The sequence below is a fragment of the Aulonocara stuartgranti genome, assembly GCF_965226115.1.
Source record: "Aulonocara stuartgranti genome assembly, chromosome: 7".
Lineage (NCBI taxonomy): Eukaryota > Metazoa > Chordata > Actinopteri > Cichliformes > Cichlidae > Aulonocara > Aulonocara stuartgranti.
In genome coordinates this window covers 28552501-28579032 of record NC_138945.1, presented here as the reverse complement: position 1 = coordinate 28579032, position 26532 = coordinate 28552501, and the positions used below count along the sequence as shown (strand labels likewise).

At 38.3% G+C, this 26532-nt stretch overlaps 1 protein-coding gene across 3 annotated transcripts in view; it reads right to left on the bottom strand.

Moving 5' to 3' along the window:
- The window catches only part of strbp (spermatid perinuclear RNA binding protein), a 101514-nt gene that overhangs the window by 56829 nt on the left and 18153 nt on the right, over positions 1-26532 (bottom strand). For all 3 annotated transcript variants that reach the window (XM_082539184.1, XM_082539183.1, XM_082539185.1), the window contains exon 2: positions 3710-3800. The gene's annotated coding sequence lies outside the window, so the exon portion shown is untranslated. The remainder of the gene's footprint in view (positions 1-3709; positions 3801-26532) is intronic.

Genomic DNA, 26532 nt, shown 5'->3' with positions numbered 1-26532 from the left:
TCCCATTGGGATTGCTCACCATGGCTACGGAAGCATTTTCAGCCGTATGTGTGACATAAGGAAGTGTGAACAAGACACATGTAGACAAGGAGTGAATGAATGATAACATGGCGGCAATGAGATACTATCATGAGCTACTCAAATGAACCTATATGTAATGTTGCTAGGAAGAATCAGACTATATGCAAATTACACTGCAGTAAATATTATTTAAATCAGACTCTCAAATATTGGATAAATAAACATTGCAGATAAAGTTGCAAATCTCATGTTCCATATATAGGACTGCAGCTACTTATCCACAAGATACACGATCCCCTACAGAAAACACGCAAGGCGGCAGGAAAAAGCGGTGACCCAATACAAATGGAAAACAGAGAGCGAGAACAAACAGCAACAAGAGTCTATCACATCTCATCTTACAAGCAGACAATCAGACCCCATCCATATTTTAAGAGCTACGGAAAACTGTAACAATGGGCTGTCATGATCCAAGATTAGTGGAGGGCAGTTTTAATGAGGGGGAGGGCACAGAGGCATCGTGTTTCCACGCTGGCAGCCAAACTCCAGTATCTACTGAGGGCAATTTGTCAGAATTCGGTAACAAACCATCAGAAAGAGTAATTGAACTTCAGCAATAAATCCAATTTTGTAAAGCGTCATATTATGAAACCAAGCGAATTCAACAGTAGCTCAGTTACTGATCATCATCACAACATTTTATATTACTGTTGACTACAAATGACAACTTTTGGTTGTATCAGCAGTTTGCTGATCATTTACTATCTTTTCCTGAAAGAGAAGTAAATTGGCAAAAGGTTGGCTCGATACAAAACACAACTGTCTCCGTTTTTCCTCTGCAATAGGTTTGTCGACATTTGCATAAAGCCATATAGCCAATGTTTGTGTGTGTGTGTCGGTGCGTTTGTGTGCAAGGGTGTTGAGTTAGAGTCAGAGAGAGAGAGTCTAAGAGAGAGAGAAAGAGAGAGAGTGATGCGCTCTGCTACACTCACCGGCAAAGTCACTGCTTTCTCAAGGACACTGCGGCTAAGGGGCAAGAAAGAAAGAAAGAAGGGATGGCAAAGAAGAACAAGCCAGCATAGGAGAAAGACCCTTGGTAAAAGACTGAGAAAGATAAAGAAAGAAGCAGAGACTAAACTCTCTGCCTTGTGGTATACCTCTGCCAACCAGTGAAACTGCAGTTTATGTTTACTCATATAATATATGTATTCAGATAACCGTGGTCTTCACCTTTGACCAGCAAATTAGGTTTACTGTTTGTGGGCAAACAGAATAAAATTTCATCTACATGTTCCTGAGATATTGCTTTCAGCAAAATGTTACAAGGTCATAGTGACATTGATGTTTACATTAAAAAGCAAAAACAAACAAAGAAAATAACAAACAAATTATTTTTTTACCCCTTTAGTCAAAAAAACAAACAAATTTTTGAAAATCCTCAATATGCTATATTGACCTTGAGTCTGACTTGTGACAGCTGTGGACAACATGACTATCCACAGCTATCCCTGATGCTGAGATATAAAATGGAAAAAAAGACTGGATGTTGTAAGCAGCAGGCTAAAAAAAGTCTAAAGAAAGAAGGTCTGATTATTTGGGATGAACATGGCAGCATGCTTGATTGTCTTTGTGTATGTATAACCAATTAATTTATTGGTTATTACAGTTCATGTTTAGGTTTATTCATAATTTATTCTAAATCACCTTATAGCTTTAAACTCAAAAACCTAAAACGAAAACAAATCCCAAAGATAGCGAAGTCCAATATAATGACCGATATTTTCATTCTCATGAAAACCCGACAGATAAACATGTGTTACGTTTAGTTTTTTAAGAATCTTTACCAAGATAATATTACAATTCAGTTTAAAAATAATCTTGTTTTTTTGTCATAACAAGTCGTGAATTAATTGTTTATACTCCACGCCTGCTTACATCAGCTGGTCGTGGTGTCTTTTTCGACAGGGAAGTTGCAGAGTGTGGACAAACTATGCAACATCTACACTTGGTCAAAGGGTCTTTCTCCTATCTTGTCTTTACTTTTTATATTTTCATTTAAATGTTGATAAGAAGATATTGGCAAATAGCAAATATTAGTCAATATATCAAATATATTGGTTGGGTTCTAACAGTATGTGTGGCATCTTAGTGTGGCTCAAAAATGATGTTAATTTGTGATTTAAGGACTAATGTCTGCAGCACCATTAACACAAACTAAATCTACTCACGGAACACTGACAAGCTCCCCAACTCAACATCCCAGCGAGCAAGCACACATGGTAAAGTTATGTTACTCACACTGTGAAGGAAAGCAGTCAAGCGTGTTTTTCTTTTGCCTGGTTCAGTCTCACCAGCAGTCCACTAAAACCTCTATAGCAATCAATTATTTACACATAAACACACACACGCAGACCCCAAAACAGTCCCACTGAGATGATAGTGGGGAAGACCGCTGGGTGAACTGCATAAAAGCTACTTTACATACATAAGTAGGCAGTTTACCAAAGCAGAGTGAACCCGGCAACCACTAGGACCACAGCCCCTGATCCACTGTGATCAGTAAATATGTCTAACTTAAATTCATTGTCAGTGTGAGACCACAATGAAAATGAAACCACAAATGAAGATGAGGCACTCATTTTTCTCAGATAATATCAGGATAAGTTGTAATGTACAAAAACTTCTACAGACGGTTGGGAGTGTATGAGATATACACAGAGACAGAGGAGCAGATCTTCAGGTATATGTATACTTTTCCAACAGGTTTGAAGGTTAAAAAGCAAACAAACAAAGAAAAGAAAAGGAAAGCAGCAAATTCATATTGCTAGTAATTTTATTTTGTCAGTCAACTATGTAAACAGTTGGCCAACAAATACATCTGTCAACCCATCAATAAATTGCATTGATGAGTAAGCAGATGTTTTAACAACATAGTAGGTACACAGACTGTTAACTGGGGGAACATATTGTACAAGCTAGCAAAAATACATGTATTATAGGGAAGTGGAAAAACACATAAATGTGTGATACCCGTTTATGTGTACCCATAAATCAAAATCAGACTTGCGTGTGCGCGCACACACACACACACACACACACACACACACACACACACACACACACACACACACACACACACACAAGGTACAAAAATTCCAATTAAGATGTAAATCTTGAATTTGACCGGATTCCATCTGTTCACTCACAAGCAAATTCGGCCCCTCTTTAAAACCTTTTGTATGCTGATGGGGGAACTGTTTCTATTTAGCAGATTTATGATGGAATTCTTTTTGCCGAATAGTTCCCAAAGCGTTGCTGAACATCTGTCTCTTTTCCTCTTTTGGCCAAAAAAAATCCCTTCTTTGATCGTTTTCTAGGTAAAATTCAGCACAAAATAAAGCCGTGTCTATATTACTTAAGTATGAAACCGTCATTTCTTTTGAACAGCCTCTGATGAAAGCACTAATCTTGAGAAGGGTAACAGAAAACACGAACAGACTTAGTTTTGGCCTCAGTGGGCTCAGTGCATCAGTCTCTTTGCTACAGGGCTTGTCTTGCTTTCAGAATTACTGGTCTAAACTGTCAACACTGAGCCACCCAACTATAGCAGTAGCAACACTTTAAACTACAGTGTGAAACAGAGTTCAAGACAGCCTACAGAGGTACAGTATACAGACTACTCACTCACCCTCCTTTGGCCTCCTATTGGTTTATCTGTCCACTTTTCCCCCTGTCTGTCAGTTTGGAGTCACGGTGTTTGAGCAGGCAGGGTTCAGCACCTGAGAAGACACAAGTTTAAAGTCTGGTCAGTCACTACAACGGCACTTAAGGGCAATGTTCTGCTTGACTTAAAGCGATCACAGGGGGAGAACGTATCATAAGACAGATATTTTTCACTGCAAAACTTGCTTTACTTTACTTTTTCCTTTGCCTTCATCAGAAACATCAAAAAGAAAGGGGATAGGGAAAACAAAACCTTAGCTAAAAAATGTAAAAAAATTATTAGAATTGTAGCAAACATTTCTAAAAAGAAACTACAGAGAAATTATTGCATCTCTCTCTCTTTTTTTCCTCTCGTAGAAAATGAAGAAGTGCACCAACTGGCATAATCTTCGCTAACCAGAAAACTGACCCTAAAGAGGAAGTAGACTATTATTTGCATGTGTCACTTAACACAGCAAAGTGTTTGAAACGAGAACTTGCATGCAAACAGTTCGATCACATTGCACTCTATCACAGAACTATCTATGAAATGCTGTTGTTCATTCCTCTAAGACTATCTATTAATTTAGCTGCACAATTCATGCAACATTAGCCACTTCCCAATGATGACATAATTTACTACCTGACGCATTTTTCTTCCGTAGAGCCATCACAGCACAAAAGGTTGCTTATTTTTGTTATGATAAGCACTTACTACTTTTCACCTCGCTCTTCTACTTCTCTTACACAACTACCTTTTCATAGTTGCTGAACGCTTCCTGGTCCTATTTCACAATACAACCTTGCTCTTTTCTTTTAACAAGCTTTAGTCTAGAAAGAAAATTATGAAATAGTTTTGTATTAATACTCTGATAACACATTGCTGGTTTATGTTCTGTGTTTCTGCGATGCAGTAAAAGGTATGATTGATCTGCTTTACCAGGAAAGTTGTCACGATGTCCTGAATTCAGTCCCAATCATTCCAAAATCATATCACACACCCCTACTTTAGAATTAAATAAACAAAAACGTGTTAAGGTGGCAGATGGTAAGAAGTGCAGCTGTGCTGATAGCAACAGATTGTGGAAAATTGTGCAATATTAAAATTGGGTAGTTACCATTAATAATTTCTAGAGCCTACAGTCTGCCCTGTTAAGCACAGTTTTATCACATTTCAAATTCACTGCTAAAACTAGGGCTGAACGATTATGGAAAATAATCTAATTGCGATTTTTTGCCCCAATATTGCGATTGCGATGCGATATGCGATTATTTTTTAAGGTCTTTGTCTTCTGTATTATTAAACAAAGACAAGCAATACATCATATAGTATGGCCAATACTATATTACATTAATTTTAAACTGTTCTTTCCTGGAAGACAGACCTCTGTTATGATGACATGAGGTGATGCATGAATTGATGACTGACATTTTTATTTAACTTCTTCAATCACAACAGTATATTTGAACATACACAATAGTTTATTTTTAGCTTACAAACATCTGAGCATAAAGTGCTGGCAAGGAACCCTGGTGTAAACATTAAAATGAAAGTCAGTACAATGTGCAGATTGCAGAAATATACATAAAAAAAATCAGTGGCTTTACCACACTCAGTTTTTCGACATCTGTGAACTACTAGACAGTCATTAAATTAAAAAATAATATTAAATAAATAAAACTAATAAATAAAAAATACACACATCTTACTGATCTCTGCAGTCAGTAACATTACACATAAAGTGCAAACATAATAGCAATTGTATAAACACACACACAAACACGCCTTTAAAGTTTAAAGGCGTGAAATTGGACGGTCTAGCCTTCTGATTAGCTAATCAGAAGGCTAGTTCTGATTAGCGTCACCGCTGTCTCGGTGGAGTTTAATAAACTCGGCCGTCTGCTTCTTGCTATCTAAAATATAATCAGACACTGGTGTAAATTCTCGACTGTCTCATACTTCTGTTTAATAAGTTTTCTGTTTGACGTTTAGTCAGCTGTGTGAAAACCAAGGAGGAACCCACCCGGGGGATTAATAAAGTTTTATTTTATCTAATCTAATAACTTTAATCTCAGCCAAACCGATTTACTCACGAACAAACAAAACACTGAAAAAAGCCCAACAATAACATTTTTAGGTTGTCTAAGTGACTTATATATTACGTTTAACCCGAGCAGCGAAACTCCGCAGTGATCTGAAAATGATGTGCCGGGAGTTGTGCCGCTCTCGGCCGCATCAGTAACCCTCGAGCTCCCGGCTAGCTGTCGAGCTGGTGGGTAGCAGACGCCTCTGAAAACGTCGAAGCACTTTTACAAATATGGGAGCAGATATTTGATGTTTACACAACTACTTTCTCGCCTGAAAATATGTTAAAAGTTTATTTTGTGACCCAGAAAGATTAGTATGAGTAATTTTAAAACTTAGTAGCGGCCGCCATTGCTGGAAACTGGAGTTTGGCTGGGCCGCGCTATGAATTCTGGGATATGGTAGTAATTTGGACAGCCTTCGGCACGTCGCTGTGACGTAATCGGTCTACAAATGCGGCCTCAGGAGGATGCAGCCCATGAATTTGGACATGTCCAGAGTATAATCGCAGCCTTTGCGGTTAGAAAATTGCACTTGATCATGTCGCGATATTATCGCAAATGCGATATATCGTTCAGCCCTAGCTAAAACACATTAAAGAATAACAGATGAAACAACTGGAGACAGTAAATGATGGGTTTTTCATAACACAGTAAAGACCAACCACCCTTGAATGGTGGATCATGGTGGTAAAGATTTTGGTTGCACACCTTCTTTATGTGTGCACTGAAGAGATTTCTGAGTATAGGTCTGAGAAGCTATATACTGTTGTATATTACAGTCAAATCACTAACCTATGAGACACTTTGTGAAAAAAAGAAAAGAAATTGATGTTCCTGAAAAACCAGATATAACAGACTGACAGTGGCGCACCCTCAAAAAAAAGTAACAAGACACTATCATACAGCCAAGAAAATCAAAGCAAAACAAATAGTGAGTATTTGCTGTGTGTTCTTTCGAGAAGCAGTCACACCTTGGATAATAGAGCATAAATAAGGTGCGGCACTGGCAGGTGTAATGGATCTCATGGTTCTGCAAGACAAACTGGTTTCCAGAGATTTTGTTTGTCAGTCTATTCATTATGTTTACACGTGCATGCAAACACAGGACGCTGCAAAGACTGCACACACACACATACAAACACAGGCACATTTTAATGCTTTTTACTAATTGTGTTCACTAAATTGTGTACACTCACTGGCCACTTTATTTGGTACACCTGTTCAGCTGCTCATTAATGCAAATTAACAGTCTAATTATCCAATCACATGGCAGCAACTCAATGCATTTGGGCATGTGCACATTATCAAGACAGCTTACCTAAGTTCAAACTGAGCATTAGAATAAGAAAGAAAGGTAATTTCTTTCACTTTGAAGGTGGCATTGTTGTTGGTGCCAGACAGGCTATCAAACCTTGACAAAGATGGGCTACAGCAGCAGAAAATCACACCAGGTGCCACTCCGGTCAGCTAAGAACTATCGCTCTGTCGTGGTGAAGAGAGAGCTGAGGCTGAGGCTACAATAGGATTAAATAGGATTAAAATTCCAAAAATTAGACAATATGAGTGACTGGATAAGCACTGAGTCTTGATTTCTGCTATGACATTCAGATGGTGGGGTCAAAATTGTGTGCAAACAAATTAAAGCACCCTGCTTTGTGTGGTGCAGGGGATGTTTTCTTTGCACACTTTGGACCCCTTAGTAGTAACTGTGCATTGTTTAAACCCCACCGCCTACCTGAGTATCGTTGTTGACCGTGTCCATACCTTTATGACCACACTGTTATAAAGGTGTTTCCAGCACCTTGTTGAATCTATGTCATATGGAATTAAAGAAATGCTGAAAGTAAAAGTGGGGCCAACCAAGTACTAACAAGGTACATCAAATAAAGTGGCCGGTGAGTGTATATTTCACTTTAATGATGTTATTTTGCATGCTTTTGGGGTGGGGGGGTGGGGGTGGGGGGTTAAGCACCTCAGGGTCTTGTTTATGAGTGACAGGAGAAGGGAGCGGGAGATCGACGACGGATTGGTGCTATGGCTGCTGTGATTCGGACGCTGTATCAGTCCATCGTGGTAAAGAGAGAGCTGAGTGTAAAAGCGAAGCTCTCAATTTACCAGTCGAGCTACGTCCCTACCCTCACCTATGATCACAGGCTGTGTGTAGTGACCGAAAGAATGAGATCACAGATACAAGCAGTGGAAATGAGCTTCCTCCGAAGGGTGGCTGGCCTCTCCCTTAGAGATAGTGTGAGGAGTTCGGCTATACAAGAGGGGCTCATAGTAGAGGCTCTGCTCCTCCACATCGAAAGGAGCCAGTTGAGGTGGTACGGGCATCTGACAAAGATGCCTCCTGGGCGCCTCCTGGGTGAGGTGTTCTGGTCATGTCCCACCGGGAGGAAGCCCTAGGGCAGACCCAGGACACGCCGGAGAGATTATATCTCTCGCCTGGCCAAGGAAGGCCTTGGCATTCCCCCCTTTAATGTAAGGCATAATCTGCTTGTCTTTTTGAAATTTTGGTTTCTCTGTGTGTGTGTGTGGGGGGGGGGGGGGGGGGGGTATCTGGAAGGTTTTATATCATTTAATTAACAAGAACAAAGCACTACTCAGCAACTTGGGCCATGTAGAGTATGCAAATATGAACCCTTGAATAGCTAAGCTAAAAGTTAATTAGGACATGTTGTTAATGCTTTCTATGAGTACACTGAGTGCAGACCAACTATTCAAAACAGACACAGCAAAATAAAAAAATGCACCATTATGGGGAAATTTAAAAAACAAAAAATAGAGCATTTTATGCTAAAGATTGCCCATCATTAAGTAAGCAGTCTTTCAGTTTGATAATAATGCATTACAATTTGTGTGGCATATCCTGTGGCAATATTCTGCAGCAACTGACACATAAATTAGATCTCCCACAAAACAGAGATTTAAAGCCACTCTGTAATTACAGATGTGAACATTATATCCTAAAAAAATCTCTTCATATTGTTATTTTTCACAGAAAATGTGACAGATATATTATGCAGAGGTATAGTAAGGAACGAGATTATGTTTAGAAAATCACTTTTTACACCTCTTTAGCGCTGGAAAAGTGACACAGATGTGTATTAGTTTCCTTTGTTGCAGAGCACTACTGCAGGAGTTAACTAAGACATACGGCATTGTCAGATAACAATCACCATCGACTGGCACGGCTCTTAATAGAGAGCTCGAAGGAAGAGAAAACAAACATTGTGTCGAGCATTATTTAATTTGCCAATCCTTCACATTTAATTTGCAAACCATTATTGATAGCACAAACAAGAATCTTGATGTCAAACTGAGACGCAACGGTGCAATGAAGCGTAGGCCAAGACATGATTTTACGCTACAGTAGGAGGTATAGGAATTTTACTCAATTCATAAACCAAAAACCCTTAAAAAAAATTTTTGTTTTTACATATGGCCAGAAAAAACACAGATTTGGACTGAGAGGCCTTTCAGAAGAGTAAGGTACTTTCAACACAGCCGAGGGAAGCTGGAGACAAAGATGACCAAGCAAATTACACACCTAACCCTAACCCTTATTTTCTGACCAGCAGGAAACCCCCTATTAATTACTCAATTTAATAATTCCTCAACCAAACAGCAAAAAGTAAAATCCACATGCTTTCAGAGCAACTGCCTCACATAATAAAGGAATTATAGCTAAAATCTCCACTTTTTAAGAAATGCCTACAAACATGCCTTAGTTAACAGTTAGAGGTGGGAATCACCAGAGGTGTGGACTCGAGTCACATGACTTGGACTCGAGTCAGACTCGAGTCATTAATTTTATGACTTTAGACTTGACTTGAAAAAATGTTCTAAGACTTGTGACTTGACTTGGACTTTTACACCAATGACCTGGGACTTGAATTGGACTTGAACCGGTTTACTTGAAAAGACTTGATATTTTACCCCAAATATAAAATTTAACATGCATATTATATAGAGATTGAAAATGTGACGTCATTCACGGGTAGAACCGCAAAGGATTCTGGGAACTCGTGGCAAGCGGTACTAGCGCACGCAGGCTTTCAATTGAAATCAGTCACACAGCGATAAAAAGAAACACAAAAATGTCAAGAAGCTGTTGTATTATTAACTGCAATAGCCGGTCGCATGACAGCCACGGGAAGCCGACGGGTAAAGAGATCGGTTGTTATCGGATTACGTCGTTGAAGAGAAATTGTTCGAGCCATGTTTCCGAAGTAACAAAGAGGCGACGGGTGGCCTGGATTGCAGCCATTCAAAGACCAAATATAACGTCCCAGAACACTCCAGCTCACAGGTTAGTCTGCTCCAAGCATTCCCACAAAGGTCAGTCTGCTGTTGTAGTTAATGCGTCATTTTTCTTAACATAATTGGTGATATAGGTTACAAGCAAGTCTGGCGCTGAACAGAAATTGTCGCTCCTTTGTTTATTGTGCATAAATAGTGAATTGTCCTGACACAATATTGCGTTTCGCTTGTGTTATTATGGTACATTGACAAAAACATATACTTTTATTCACAGAGTAAAACAGTTGTTTTGTATCACCAATTGCCCAGTGCGATTACAGCATACAATATTATTGTCACTGCTACATTTCTGTGATGGGTACCAGAAATTATTTCCACTGCTAATTAATTACCGTTGAGCGCAAAGGTCCTATTAATAAACGGTTAACGAATGTGTATTTATGAAGACAATTTGTGAGACTGGTAAACTTATGATACGTACGATGGTCTTTCGTTCTACACGGTGCGTTTCAAGGTCCTGCACCCATCCGTCGGTAAACTGTACCTGGGCTTGTTGCAGTGACCGGAAGTTACTAAACTTCATGAGTGTATGCACTCACTCCAAGAACCGTATGATTATAAATATGCATATAAATATGCTACGATGAGATAGCTGACTTCATCTAACTAGCAAATGTTTTCCAGGCTACGTTGGTGATGCAGTTTTTTTTTAATGTGTATGATATTTTTGTCATGCGATTTGTCCTACAACCGCATCCAAGAATAACATGCAGCTTATCTCAGAACTGTTGGTGAAAATTATTCTTGGAGCTAGGTTTAATTGAGCTGCATTTTAAAGAGGTGCAATTTCACAATTTGTGTATATTTTCTAAGTTCACTATTTTGTCATGTGTTGAGAAAAACACAGATTTAAAAATTACATGGTCTAATATTTACATTTAGCATATAACTGCAACATGCTTTTTTTCGGTTTTTTTTTTTAAGACTCGAAAGGACTTGAAATTCAAAATTTCAGACTTGTGACTTGACTCGGACTTTTACACCAGTGACTTGAGACTCGACTCTGACTTGCCTGACATTACTTGAGACTTGACTTGAGACTTGAGGATAAATACTTGAGACTTACTTGAGACTTGCAAAACAATGACTTGGTCCCACCTCTGGGAATCACCATACATCCCATGATACGATATTATCACAATACTTAACGCACGATACGATATTATTGCAATTTTTTTTAAATATTTTGCGATATTCAGATTCTGTACATAAAGGTAAACTTTATCAATATTCATTTTATCTAATATCAAAGTCTCACACTCAGTCTTTCTCTCATTTCAGTCAGTTTTATTGTTGACAAACTGAACTGTTTGTATTACAGTCTAGTCCAACTTAACTGAATGCAACCATCTGGTACAATTATAGCTATTCTGAACTATGCAATTTATGAAAACTATGCAGCCCCTTCAGCAACTGAAGAATTTGAAAGTAAATTAAAACAAAATATAATTTTACATTAAATAAAAAAGTTTTAAACTTAATTCAAATAAAACATGTCTTAAATTAAAATAAGTAAACTGTCATGTTTATTTCTGCCAAAAAAAAAAGTTAAACACATTTGGACAGTGAAGAAATGTCAGGATTCTTGCTCAGAACATGAAGTCAGAGCATGTTCCAGTCCACAAAAACTTTTTTTGTAACAAAATATCGATTTCTGCTGTCCCTGTATCGATACATTATTAGCAAACAAAATATCACGATACTACACAGTATCGATTTTTCCCCCACCCCTATTAACAGTATAAATGTAAAGCTGCAAAGATTTCTGCTGCTTCTTGGCTTGTTGTGTACGAAATGAAAACATTTAGATTAAAATTGTGGACACCAAACAAAGTGGCTCCTGCTGTGCAGGAAACTAATGGGAATACAAATAAATAAACAAACAGACATGTCTCCATTTACACTCCTATCAAGGTCAGGGCTGTGCTCTCTGATGCACATGCTTCATGATACTATGCAACAGAATACACCGCTACCCTCATTTTCCACACGTCTTATTAAAGAACATTATCACCCGGGGCCTTTGAATTCACTGGATAGATTTTAAAACCTTTCATCCTTCATATTTTGTGGGTTTCATGTGCTGAGTACAGCTACCTTCACCATGCTTTTGTCTACTGTGGATTACTCACAGAATCCCAGATAAAAGAGACTTTTTCATTAGTATAGAGCCCTCATAGTGTAATGTGTGCGGATGTTGCCATTAGTCAGACAATAACGTACTTCTGTTGTGTTGTATTAGTGTGTGGGGTTTTTTTTTAAACTGCTACAGCTATCAATGATTTATTAGGTTTCCTGAGTGCAGCATGTTGAATATCTAGGGTTTATTTGATATTAATTCAACTCATGACATAAGTTGGCCCTCTACATTTGGGACTCTACTCCATTTCTTTTCACTGCTGTTGACTTATTATGGTGAATCATTTTCATTACAGCCATGCTCTTGCACACACCCATCAACTTTATATTCATTCAAAAAATATAGACAATTCTCTGAAATAATTAAGCTCTCCTGAGGACGGTGTGTGTGTTGAGTACGTGAGCTATAGCCTATGCTTTTCCTAGCCCAAGGTGAATATAACCAGACAATTAAAAAAGTCACAGTGAGACATACACTCTGGAAGAAACCCTGGAAATGTTTTTCTCTTTTCATATTTCCTCTTTGTAGAGAAGGGCCAACCCATGGATCTCTACTGACTCAGCCTTGGCTTTAAAAATTCCACTCAGGAAACAACTAGAAGGGGACGGGGAAACAAACAGAATATGAGCACTGGGTAGAAAGGGAGATAGCATGTGATTCGGCACTATAGAAAATCCAGTGATACCGCAGAATGATTGAGGGTAAGAAACAAAGATGTCGGGAAACAAGTATACATCAGGAATAAAAACTAAAAGGTGCCAGGGTGTTTCCACGTTCAACCTGTTGTTCTTCATTCCTGTGGAGGAAGCTTCGCTTTTCCTCCTTCCACTCAACAACAAAAGCAATCTAAGGTCATACAAATGAAGCCGTTGCATAGTCATTTACTGCCGTCTGCCTTTCTTTATCCTTAGAAGTAAGAGCTAAAAGAAATTAAATAGCCTGTCCTTGTAAAAGAAATGATCCTGAAATCAGTTCAACTGAATCAGAAATATTCAATTTGAAAGTAAAACCCTCACCTATTCTGCTTTAACTACAAAAAAAATAAAGAGGCTTAAATTTCTGTACTACAGTGCCGGTCTGATGTGAGAAAAATTCATGAGAATTTAAATGAGAGCTACCACTGCACAATCAAAAGGACACGCTCAGCTAAACCCTCCAAATTCTCTAAAGGCCTCAAGCCCAATTAGAAAAGGAATGACTTCTATTTAGAAGAGAAGAAACTGTTGTAATGCTATTTCAGCATTGTATCTTTCTACTATTGAACAAAGGGTTTCTCTCCCCTTTGTTCTGCAAAAAAAAAAGTAAAAACAGATCATGACAGCTGGAGTAAGCAAAATTGTCGTGCAGCAACTTTTCACTTTTCTAAAAAACATTACAAATAAATAAATAACTAATAAAAAAAAAACCCTGCTGTTAAAAAAACACATCCACAGAAGGATCAACACACCTCTGCAAAGACTCAGTTCCTTGTTAGGAACTGAGATTACACATCTTAGTTTCAAACATCACTAGAGACCCCTCTATTACACAGCACGACTTTCTGCTTAGTCACTGATCCTGATGTTAGGATTTCTTCTCATTATTAGGTGGAAACGCAGTGCAGGGGAGAGAAGTCTTCAAAGATGCTCCCTGAAATTACCACTTACAAATTAGGATGTGTTAACAGATTAACCTGTTATGCAGCAGAAAACATCCCCGACATTAATGCAGTGTAGATAGCATAATCGAGACACGTATGGACAACCCAGAAAGGTGGACACACAAAGAAAAGAAACTGCTACAGGTTATTTTGTATCAGAGATAATAACACTGACAAAGCTATCACTGGCAGTTTATTTTAATTTTATATTTATTATTTTGAAAATCAACTGCACTGGGTGTTGATTTTGGTTTCCTCCAGAATACAGATTGGAATCGACCAAAACAATTACAATTTCTGCAACCTGCTGACACTGATTTTTGCCAATTTCTATTTTCTCTCAGTAACTAAGATCATAAAAACAAAAATTACCTTTTCTTCGATGCACAATAAAAGAAATGAATAAACTTTACAAATGTTTTTCCCTAAACTGCAGTAAGTTACAGGATATTCTCTCAACTGAACAACTGAAAATAAAACTATAAAAAGAAAAATAGTGCTCTGCTACTGGAAAGAGGTACAAGATAATTAACTGAAAATCAGGTTCTGTAAACCTACCTTATCTTACAATAAAACAAACAGAGAAAAAAAACATTATTTTATTTTTCAGTATGTTTATAACTTCCACAGATAACTGCTTTAACCCGTTGCTCATACCGAGGCTCAACAAGCCTTACTGGTGGCTGGTTGTTGTTGGCTGTGAGCTTTGGATAGTTTTAGCCACTTGGCCTTCGCTAGCATCTTTAAAATGTTCCGCTGAGTGAGGAGGATGTAAGTTTCTGGTTACAAAGGCTTTCATGGTGGTCCCCCCATGGTTTACTTTGGCAAACTTTTTGTCCTCACTCACAGTGACAAGCTTCCATGCTACTGACATGTTAGTGTGTGATATGAATGTGCATGCGACTATTTGCCTGCACTTTTTTGCGCTTGCTGTACAAGCATGAAATGGATAAGCTTTTAATCAGCCATACATGATTCTGACCAGCTGGTAACTGGAAATGAGACGATTCAGGCCCTTGGCCAGTCGACTGATGCATCTTTACTCACAAACATTAATCTCAGCCTGCTTAAAAAGCTCAGATTAGTATTAGTTTTCCTTACTTCTTTATGAAATCTATGACAACACACTGCAAAAAGTAACAAAACAATTTTATGAGCAAAACTAGAAATGACAAGCTGCAGTCAAAACTGGGAATTCTCCTTTAAAAGCAAAATATGAGCATATGCCTGCCCGTCAGCAAAACACTGGGCTATAAAATGGTCTATTTGATGCCACAGCTATGAAAAGTGTTTCATCCCATCCAATTAGCCATGCTAGTGTTTGAAACCAACTGATGCGATTCAGTCTTTTTCTACTTTATGGACCATGGTGAATAACTTTGCTGAAAGAAACAGAAACAAGAAAAAGGCAGGCAGACAGACAAGGAAGGGAAATAAAAAGAGAAGCCTTGACTCCTTGTGATTCCTTCACCCACACTTGTATCAATACACACACACCGCACAATAACCACACAAACACTAAATGAGAAAGAGTGACTAACACTCGCCCTGGGCTTCATGCAGTAGCTCTTAACAAATTCAAGCCTTACCCAATCATTTCCCTTCTCTCCGGGTTGCCATAGCTACAGCCTGTCTCTGTTTCTGTACTTTGGGAAGGGTGAGACTTTACCACTGTCAGTGCATGTGCGTGTGTGTGTGAGAGAGACAGAAAGAGAGAGGAAATGTGTGTGTTTTTGTGTACTCTGTTGTAACCTCACCAGATGGGGTCTTAACACTTCCTCTCTGTCAGCCTTGTATTCACTCTTAGATGGGAAGGTGTGAGATAACAGAGAGGTGAGCTATGCTGAGAGAAGAGGATTGTTGGGAAAATAACTACAGTCTTGTAACTCCTCCTGTGTCATCCCATTTCAGTATTGAATGAGCAACAACCTGACTTCTACTCTCGGGGCAAAGCACTATGTAATCCATAAATACATTTTTTTTTAAAAACACATAGTACAGTATCAGCAAATACAGCTGGGTAATTGGATGCTGAGGCAAAGGAGTGGTTTCTCAAACAATAAAAAAATCTTATAATCCTAATTCGTATTTAAAAACATAGTGGATTAAGCGACTTTTTTGTTACACTTGACCACTTGATATGTACTTCTATAGGTAGTGCCAAATGTTATTTTAAGTACCAGAGCTCAGATGCAACAATCTGCTGTTTAAGTAGACGACACACAGATTTTACTCAGTTTGTTAGATTACTAATCACAGTAGCATGCAACTGCTATCAGAGGAGGCAGAGAGAAAATGAGCAAGTGAGTACGCATGTCAGCGAGCGAGACACAACGAACACTCCAGAGTTTGCACGCATCTTCTACTGCTAGCGTAGAAGATCCATGCGAGCGCTCAGGTCATGAAAGTCAACGGACTGACAGAGATGGAAGCGTGCATGTCTTCAAAAGTGTGAATTACACCAGATGCCACCTTGCAGGTGTGTGTGCTTGTTTGATATCAGGTAGATGACAAGAACGATATAAACACTTGAGGATCAACATATCACTAAAGCTCCCACCATCTGCCCGCCAGCAGACAAATATAAACACAGTCTCCTCATACTCTGCTATTTCTTTATCTTCCAGTATCGCTCCACTTTTCTCTCTCTTCTAGCTCTCTGCAGTCCTGCCATCCGTCATCATTAGGAGGCGAATAGATGACCTGTCTACACACTCTCTGTCCATTTACTCTCTAGAGGAGAGGAGAGGAGAGGAGAGGAGAGGAGAGGAGAGGAGAGGAGAGGAGAGGAGAGGAGAGGAGAGGAGGATGAAGGGGGGATTTGTGATTCATAGAATAAGGCTTGATTAAATAAAATAAGGAAAAGTGTTGAATAAAAATCTGTGGTCAATGAATTTTGCTCCTCTAATGTACACAGTAATATTTAGAATGATCATTTTACATATGTGACCTAGAGATGATCATTAAGGAAACTCCTGCACTTTACCTGATTAACTGATTTCATCACTTTTACGGAAAGCTCTTACAATTCACTCTTATAGTATGAGAGTGAATTTAGAAACATATTTTGTGATGTTAGTTAGGTTGCTTAGAGATTAGGTAGGATCCAGGTGAAGACCAAATATCAACTTTTGACCAAAGGTATTTAAAACATATTTTTAATGGTCAAAATAAAAAAAGTGTGATAGATAACATAAAATGGGGTAAAATTTACACTGTATGTGTGCGTGTGAGTGTGTGTGCACGCAGTCAGCTATAAATGACACCAAAATAAGGTAGATGCTTCAGTGTGTTCTGGCGTCAGGTTGTGTTACCAGACTACTTTGGTACAAACAGTCACTGGGAGGTAAGCTGGATAACCAAATGAAAAATCCAACAGCATTTGGTGCTTCATGAGTATTAACTTTGGAACCTGCATGTTTATTTATAACATTTATGCATTTACTATGTATTTATTTATCCTTTATTTAACCAAGAAAAAAAACCCTCTTGAAATTAAAAATTCATTTTACAAGAGTGTTCTGGCAGTATAATCATAAGTTTAGTTAAGATTAGTAGCACATACACACACACACACACACACACACACACACACAGAGCCAAATCCATACACTGTAACTAAATCATAACCAAAATGTAAATCCTGAAATGAATAAAAAAATAATAGATATAATAAGTATAAGTTTGCTTTCATTTATTATGATTTTGAACAATCAAAATCAATATCCTCAATCAATCAATGGGTTGACTGGGCTTTATTTTTCTAAAGGACAAGGAGGGATCAAAGCCAGTGGACATATAGAAAAGATTTAGATATATAGGAAAGGGAACGAAGAACAGAATGATATGAGACAAAAGGATGGCTATAGCTAAGATGGAGGAGGAAGAGGAGGAGAGCGTAGGGAAGCGTATGGATGAGGGGAGGACGATCAGAGGACGAAGTATTGTCTCCTGGTAATATGTAAAAATAACTCTGCTGCTGCTTAGTGGAGGAGCTAACTGGGTCAGAGAATTCCCACAGAGAGAGAGAGAGGAGAGAGAGAGCGAGAGGTATCACAGTGATTCAGGATGCAGTGTCAGTGTGAAGCAGGAGTCAGTCTCGCTTCACCCTGGGCTGTTAAGGATGAAGAGCATCTCTGTGCACATCCATCTAGCCGTCTATCCGTCTGTCTAACAAACTGTCCTCTGTGACCCTCCCTCCCTCATATTTTCATCTCCCCCTGAGTTCTCTCTCTAGTTCTTTTGTTTACCTCTCCTTCCACCGCTAATAAACATAGTTGCAACTTTATCGCATAAACTTGCAAGTTTCCCTCATATTCCTTTCTGGCAACTAACCCCACTCTCACTTTCTGCTTCCTCTTTATAGTCTCACTCTTCATTTACTCCACTTCCACTATACTGATGGAATATGTAATGATATTATTAACAATACACCATCTGATTACCCAGAAGTTAAGCAATGTGACACATCTTAAACAACCATAATGAAGATGAAACTAAACTAAACACTGAGGGAATAAGAAATTGTTGAGTTATTATATTAGGGCTTTTATTATTATGAGTGAAAAAAAAAATCCAAACTGGATGCCTCACTGTGTGTCTCTAGTTAATGTGATATCGTGCTCTTCTAACATTATGTAGCGGTTTAGTGGGCATCAAAGAACAGCATTTAATTTGACTTTAGTTTAGTTAATAAACAAACCAATTTGTAGCTACATTATTTCAGGATTATTTAATGATTAATACAAGAGCTCAGGACTACTTTTAATTTTCTCTTCTTTTTATTTTTCTCATTTATTTTGGGCTATAACATATAACATAACATAGCCCAGTATACAATAACAGGACAGAAACTAGAAAGATGACTATTATATAATTTTAACTAATGTTCTACAGTGTTTCTTATTATTATCTGCTCAGCCAAGCATCCTGCAGTTTACTGATTTCTCATCAATATTCATCAGATAACTTTGGGGTAAACACTTAAAGGCTAAGGATTATTAGATTACAAACCTGAACAAAACCAAACATGTTGGTTAATTTAGTCAGCATTTCAACTACTTGACAATAAAACTTTCTATAGTTTTACTTCCATGTATGAAATGTTATCCCAAGAACCAAATATTTCATGGGCTGCTGTGTTTCTGGGATTTTACTGTTTTCCCCAGCAAGCACCACAGCTATAAGAGTAACCCATAAACCATACAATGTGTGTTTGTCAGCAGTTCTGAGCAGTAATTAAATCTTTACAGATGAAAAATGGAAGAAGCATACAAACTATTCTGCAGACTATTCATCAGACTACTGTACACACTGTACTAGATGAATCTGTGTATCCTGGAGTCATATATCTGCAAGACAAACTAATATGGTCCTATATGTTTTTTTCTGTCAAAGGCAGGCAAATATGAAAAAAACCTTGTATCTTCAGTAAAAATACACACACGTGATACAATGATATTTTAATTTCCACGCCTGCCTAACAGATTTAAGGTTTGTTAAAATGAGTCCACAGCTTAAAAATCATTAAGAACTCAAAGCCATAATGGATTAACCTGCAGCGTTAGTCCAAAATGGGTAGGGCTGATTCTTGGCTGGCTGTCTGGGGCAACAGAAATAGCTTGAGCTGACTACAGCATATGTAATACGCTGCAGCAGTACTTGAAGTTTCTATGTCTTTCCATTTAAACCACCTGCTCTATATTCCTATCTAAAAGAACAGCTTTATGTGTCTGTGTACTGGGCTTTGTATGTGATACGTGACATGAGTGGTGCAGGGTCTTGGCAAGTTTACATAAATATGGGAAAGAACAGCACCACATATGTATAAAAAGCTCTTAATGGTGCAGTGGCACACTAGTCTTTTAAACTGTGGGCCTAAAGAGTAGTAGTTTGCCCAAATGAAAACAAAATATAATATCACCCTTGTCGTGCAGGAGTCTTTTAGTTGAAGTACACTGAACACTGCGCTACAGTGTTAATACAGCAGATCTTTGATGGCAAATAACTACTCAGGGTCACTAAGAGAAAGAGCTATTTAGCCACTGAAATAATACAAAAACATACTAGAGTATGTTTTGGCTACAGTGTCTAATCAATTCAAATAATAGTGAATGGTGACTGCTTAGAAAAAAACACCCTTTCTTGGCTTTGCAGTTAATGTATGTTAGTTGTACTTAATTTACACTGTATATGTGTTATATAAGTGGGGATTATAGAAATGGCTGAACAGTCTGCACACAAAGAGAGAAATCATGTCACGCCACACATAACTGAAAAGAAGGAGTGGTCCATTGTGGACGGTAAATTGTGTGTTAAAGGTATCTTTCTTAAATACTGCTGTGTAACTGTGCAACGACTGCAATCTCATAACTGCAGACATTATTTTATTTTCACCTTGTACCTTAGGCAAGTTTAAAGTCCATATGCATTAAAACAATAAAGTCACTTTATGACTGATTTTGGTAAAGAAATTCAAAAGCCCCTACTAAAATCACAAACTCCCACATGACACTCATAAATTTTATACTGTGTACACATTTACCTAAGACAGCTCTTATTCCCCCAAATCTCTAAAGGCTGCCTAGATCTAATCTAGAACTGCAACCACTCGTCGCTGTAATCAATGACATCGACTGTAAAAATTAGTCGACAGTGAATTTTCTTTCGCGTAAATGTGTTTTTGTAACTGCAATACACAACAGGACGCTGTAAGAGTTAAGTTAGTGTGTCACGTTGATACCTTGTTCATGTTAATGTTTGTACAGTAACGTATGTGTTCGCTAACCTGTCAGAAACCTCTCTGGATAATGCTTGCTAAGCGACACCGATTTTGTTAGCTAATGAGCGAAATGCTAACAAATTAAACAGAAGTAGCTACACCGTCTCCTAGTTTGTTTATTTTTTCTCACATTAATATTAGCATTTATTCTGAATAGTAAACCCCTCTACCTAACGTCAGGTAATGTGTGGTTTGAACCATCTAATTATATTTATAATCAGTTAAACAGTTTAATTAGCATTGAACACTACACCATCTGAGAAACTATGATATACAACCAAATTTGTGATTAGTAACAGTCTTTTCTAATTCATTTCAATTCAGTTTTATTTCCATAGCACTACATCTCAACGACAGATTGCCTCAAGGCACTTTTAACTCTGTTTTGTTCTGTTTTACTAATACTAAGCACATGAGTATAGATGTGTTTGTCCTGAAAAGAGGATCATGCACCTCTCAAATGGTCATGACAGAGAGCATCTTTAGCGTGGTTATCAGCAGCTGATAACATCATCTCCAAGATAAGAGCAAGCCTCACTCTGGAGGATGTTCACTGCAATTGTGAATTCATGAAGTGAATCATCTGTAAACTTTGTTAACTTGTTATTTTGGACTGGAAAATAAAATATTTTTGATTTAATTTGAAGTTTTATTTATATGGGCAGAAGCAATTTAGTTTCCTATTTGCACTTTTTTTTAGAATACTGCTAGCACTTTCATTTATATTACTTTATATTTTTATTTATTTTGTTTTGATTCTGACAGTCCTATTGAGTAATGTTAAAAAAAAACCATTTCATATTCATATGTTTCCTGGGTCACTATTTTAATTTTCTGTGGGACAAGACACCAGGGTGGTATTCACAGGTGAGGTACTGGAGCCTTGAACAGGAGGTGTGTCCACAGGAAGTGGAGATAAGAGTTACTGAAATAATCCCTGACAAATCGAGTAATCAAAGAAAAATTGGCAGATTAGTCGACTACCAGAATAATCTTTAGCTGCAGCCCTAATCTAATCTGATGGAGAGAATGCATTTCTAAACCCAATATAACGCCTCTGCTTCTTTTAGTAGAACATAGTTACAGTGAGGTTGTAAATTAAACAGGAAACCTAAATAGAAACCTTAGAAAAAGGGAAATGTTTTTGATCATCTATCTCCACTGTTGTTTTAGAAACTAACAACACAAACAGTTGTCTTTCTGTGGCACCTGTCTTTAAACAGGTGACTGAACTAGTGACTGACGCTCCCATTTCTAACATTAAGATGCTGGGCAACTTAATGCTATAATTATATAGTAACAATGTTAAAAGAAAATACACTGTGTCTAGTGCTGCATGGTTACAGCCCCATGGAGCAATTAAAAGAATGAAACGATGCCACACAAAGTATCTGCCATGTGTTAATGACATCCCATGATCCCAATACAGTACAGTTTTCCAAACTACCGATGCTTTACTGCTGAAAGTATTGATGAAAAGTTAACCTATCAGGAAAGAGCAAATTAGAATTATGTAGTCGTGACACTGCAACATGTCTGCAATAATTAATAGCCTAAAGTGCAAACCCAAAATGAACCAAAAAAAAGTTTTTATGGGTCTTTCTTGCATGAAAATCACAAATATGATATTTACTATTAAGGATCAAGGCCCCTCATTTTGCTCCTCTGAAAGAGGGCTGGAAACAGGACGCACATAAATACAACACGTTGTACCTAATGATCCACTTGCTACATAAGGAGGAGGATCCACTGCTGCAGCCAAAGATGCAGTAGTTTTTTCTTTCTTTAAAAAACTAATTACAAAACAAAACGTGCTACAGAGTACATTTCTGCATGAAATAGGTCAAATTTATTTGCTAACACAATGTAAGACTGTGGGCTATCGCTGATCTCCAACTCAAATCCTATCGAGTGTCTGGACGGGCTGAATATAGACTACTCCTTTCAAGTCAATGTGTCAGAGCTAATCTCTTTCTCATGCACGTTTAATTTCATTTGGAAAAGCCCTCGTCTCTCGATTTGTGCTGTTTGTTTGGGTCGATTCGTTACAGTTACCAGTAGCATGCTTTGCTTTTTGGCAAACAGCCTTCCAGTGGTCTAATTGCTACAACAGCTCTGCTGGTATTCAAATATATAGCTAATTTCCACACTTGATATGTGCTCTTAAAGTTGCTTCCTGCTTGTGTTTCGTAAGCTGCATCAGTCCTTTTTCCCCCCCTTGTTATAACAACAAATGCTGCTTGAATGTCACACTGACCACCGGCTTCAGATTTTCACAATCTGATCGAAAAGACCTCTTGAACATCAGTACAAGATCAAAAACACAATTTCAACATTGACACATCTTTTATTTAAAAAATTGTTTTTATAAATATAAATTTATAAAAACATGAGTTTAATACTCAAGATTTCTAATATAGGGGACTCAGTTTGCATGGATCATGTTCAGTCAGAATAATGAATATTGCAGGTTATCATGATCACTAACCTGCGAATATCCTACACTACACTGATGCAGAAGACGTGCAGAGATAACTTACAAGTCACAATAAACAAATCTTTAAAGCGCACCGATTTATGACCTTTATATTTGGTGCTTACTTATGAGTATAAAAATACTATATTAGCACTCACAGAAAAAAAATCCTTCTTATTGATTACAAAGACATTTTTCACAAGCCTTATGATGGAAACTGACACAAATATTTATGTACAGTTAAGGCATAATTACGCTATAATTAAGGCACAATCTTTTTTCCCAAACATCCGCACAAACAAGTGATAAACAAGCAGAACTGTTTTCTTTTCTCATTATCGAGTTCTTTATACTGTTATCATATCCTCTTACAACTCATTCAAAGTGTTGTATTACCCATAAAAGCGGCATCATTTTAGATTAAATTCTGAATTTACAGATAACTATAAAGCCCCCGAGTCTTCTTCTTAACACTCGGGAACCAGGGCACAGTTTGGTTGTCTTAGTGGAGCTCGGGTGCTTGTTGCACAGACTGAGCTGGTAACAGAAGGTGAGTGAGCCTTTAGTGTCAGAGCTCCCAGGCTTTGCAAACTTCCTGCCAGAAGCTCATTTTACCAAGATCTTGACACGATATCTATGCAGCGTGGCTTCGTCTCCTGAGATTGGGAACAGAAGGGGGTGTTGCAGGAAAGCTGGCAAACGCTGGTTCAGCCTTCTGGAGATGTTGTGTCTCTAACCCAGTGATTCATTTGTGAAGGAATATTCCTACTCGATAACCACAAAGTCATGCCCACGCTCACGCAGCCTGAAAACTGAAATAGGTTATTCAAGTGGTTGGTCTGACAGCCATTCTGATATTTGTTTGTTGTAATACCAATCTGCATGGTAACATCTCTATTTCAGCTTATTTCTGAACTAGACCTAGTAATAACAACTTGTCAGTTTTAGCTAAAAATAAGTTTCTTTCATCAATCCAGGCAGCATCCAGTGCAAGCCCAGCATGGTGTGTGGTTTATGCTGTTTTTTTCACTCTTTTGGGCTGGCAGGAGAGACTGTCTGGTGTGAGCTGTATGGAAGCTGTCCGACTAACGCTCTAATGAGCTTAAAAGTCAGCAAGTTGAACCAGAAAGATTTTTCTTTATTCCAGTGCAAGTTACATCCTACAGCAGCTTAGGTTCTGAGCAGGGCTGTAGTCTCAGAGTTGACTGGTCGATTGTTTGGTCAATACGCTCTCATTTGGCTAAATTCTCATCAGCAAACATGCGCTGATGTTACTTTCACAAGGAGAAAAGCTCTAAATCAATAGACTTCCAGGAATGATCAATTATTATTTGCAGTGACAGGAACAAACTACCCGTGAAAATAAAGGCTGCCAGTAGCAGCATCTACATCCAGACAAAGCAAGATGAAGCTTCTCTCATAAAAAGAGAACCATGATATCTTAATGCAGCGGTCCCCAACCCCCGGGCCACGGACCGGTGAGTCGTTCGGTATCGGGCCGCGAGAGTTGAAGCTCGAGTGTGAAGTTTATGGTTTTCAGGGTTTTTATCATTAACTCAGTTTCCCTGGGTCTTTGTAGCTGTGTCTTATTTTGAAAGAAATATTTACACGTTACCATAGTGATCGGTTCGGTACGCATATGTATCGAACAATACAAAAGTTTTAATTTATTTTATCAACTTTCCTTCTGACGATGCTGTCTGTGTTGAGCGCTCAGTGGATCTGCGCTCGACAGTGCAGCCTAGGCGGAGTAGTCGAACGCAGATTCACTGAGCACAGGGCAAGCTAGCGAGACAGAAGTTAAGCTCTCCTTGCAACATGGCAAATTGAACCTCCCCCCCCCACCCTTATTCAGATGTGGCGTTTGGAACTATTTTGGTTTTCATGTGACGTATGACCCTGAAGGTAAGCGTGTCATGGACTAAAGTAAAACAGTATGTTGGATGTGCCACGCAATGCTCAACTACCTTGGTGGGAACTAGTGTGTTAGCGCAGTTTGCTCGTTAACGTGGTGGCCGTCTAGCCCCACGCACGGGGCGATCCGCGGTAGCTCGTTAATGGAGATTTGCCGTGTTGTGGCGTTAAGGTCATTTCAACGAGATTAACGCTGACAGCACTAGTGGGAACACAACGAATATGACTGCACATTTACGCTCGCAAAATCCTCTGACATCGTCTTATCAATCGTTAGCTTACTATGCAAACATGACAAGTGAAATCTCCCGCAGCAAGCTTAAACATATGAGAGGTTGATCGCGCAGAGAATCGCTGAGCGTTATGTGAGTGCCTGTGTAAAAGCAGCAGGATATATATTTTAGTTCTGCTGAGCCAAATAAGACAGGTCAGGGTGAAGAAGTGACAGCCAAAGAAAAGCTTACCACAAAATGGAAAAGTTTTGTGGTAAAATCAGACAAATCAGACTATAAGGCAAAAAGAAAGTGCAGCTTTATGGTTTCATGGACAAAAGAATTTCTGTGGCTGCAATATGACGAGCTAAATAACCAGGGCTGCACATAAGTGGTCCGCAGGTGCGCATTCGCTGTCAAAATAAAAAACACGCACAAGATAAGAAGTTGCAACGCATGTTTGCGTACATAAGATTTTCAGGAGGAGGACAGACATTTGTTTAGAACTCTTAAAGATGTCGAAGAAGCAAGCTCCTTTAAGCAATTACTTTGGTGTCCCTCCACCTCCAAAGAAATGTCAGAAGGAGTCCGAACCACAAAAGAAGTGCGTATTCTCGGAAAAGTGGTTGCAGGAGGTGAGCTGGCTTCAAACAAATGATGAACGCACAGAGATGTGGTGCGGAATGTGCCGTGAAAATTTAATAAATGACAAATTAAAAAGGCATGAACATTTTTTTGTATCGAAAAAATATCGAACCGTGACACCAAAGTATCAAATCGAACTGAACCGTGAATTTTGTGTATCGTTGCACCCCTAATATATATATATATATATATATACATATATATATGGAAATGGAACATTTACATAGACATAGAAATTTCTCAATTCAAACACTTTATGGCAGGAAATTATAGATTCAGGAATGTTTGTTCACTTTAATATTTTGAAAACTTCACGTCGATCCATAGCTCAATGAGGTTAACTACTCAAATCCCATCCCATGATAAGAATAGACTAAGATGTTCTACACCAGCCCCAGAGTGTAGCAATTTATTCAGACTTATTAAAATGCTACAAAGTACAGAGTCCTTTTTTTCTCTGGTTTATCTTTATCTCCCATATTTCTTTATTCATATGCACATAGCTCTTACTCTAAACACCTACACGCAAAACCTCCAGCTAAATGTAAAACATCTGAGACACATCCATGGGAGTATTGATGAAAGTCATTA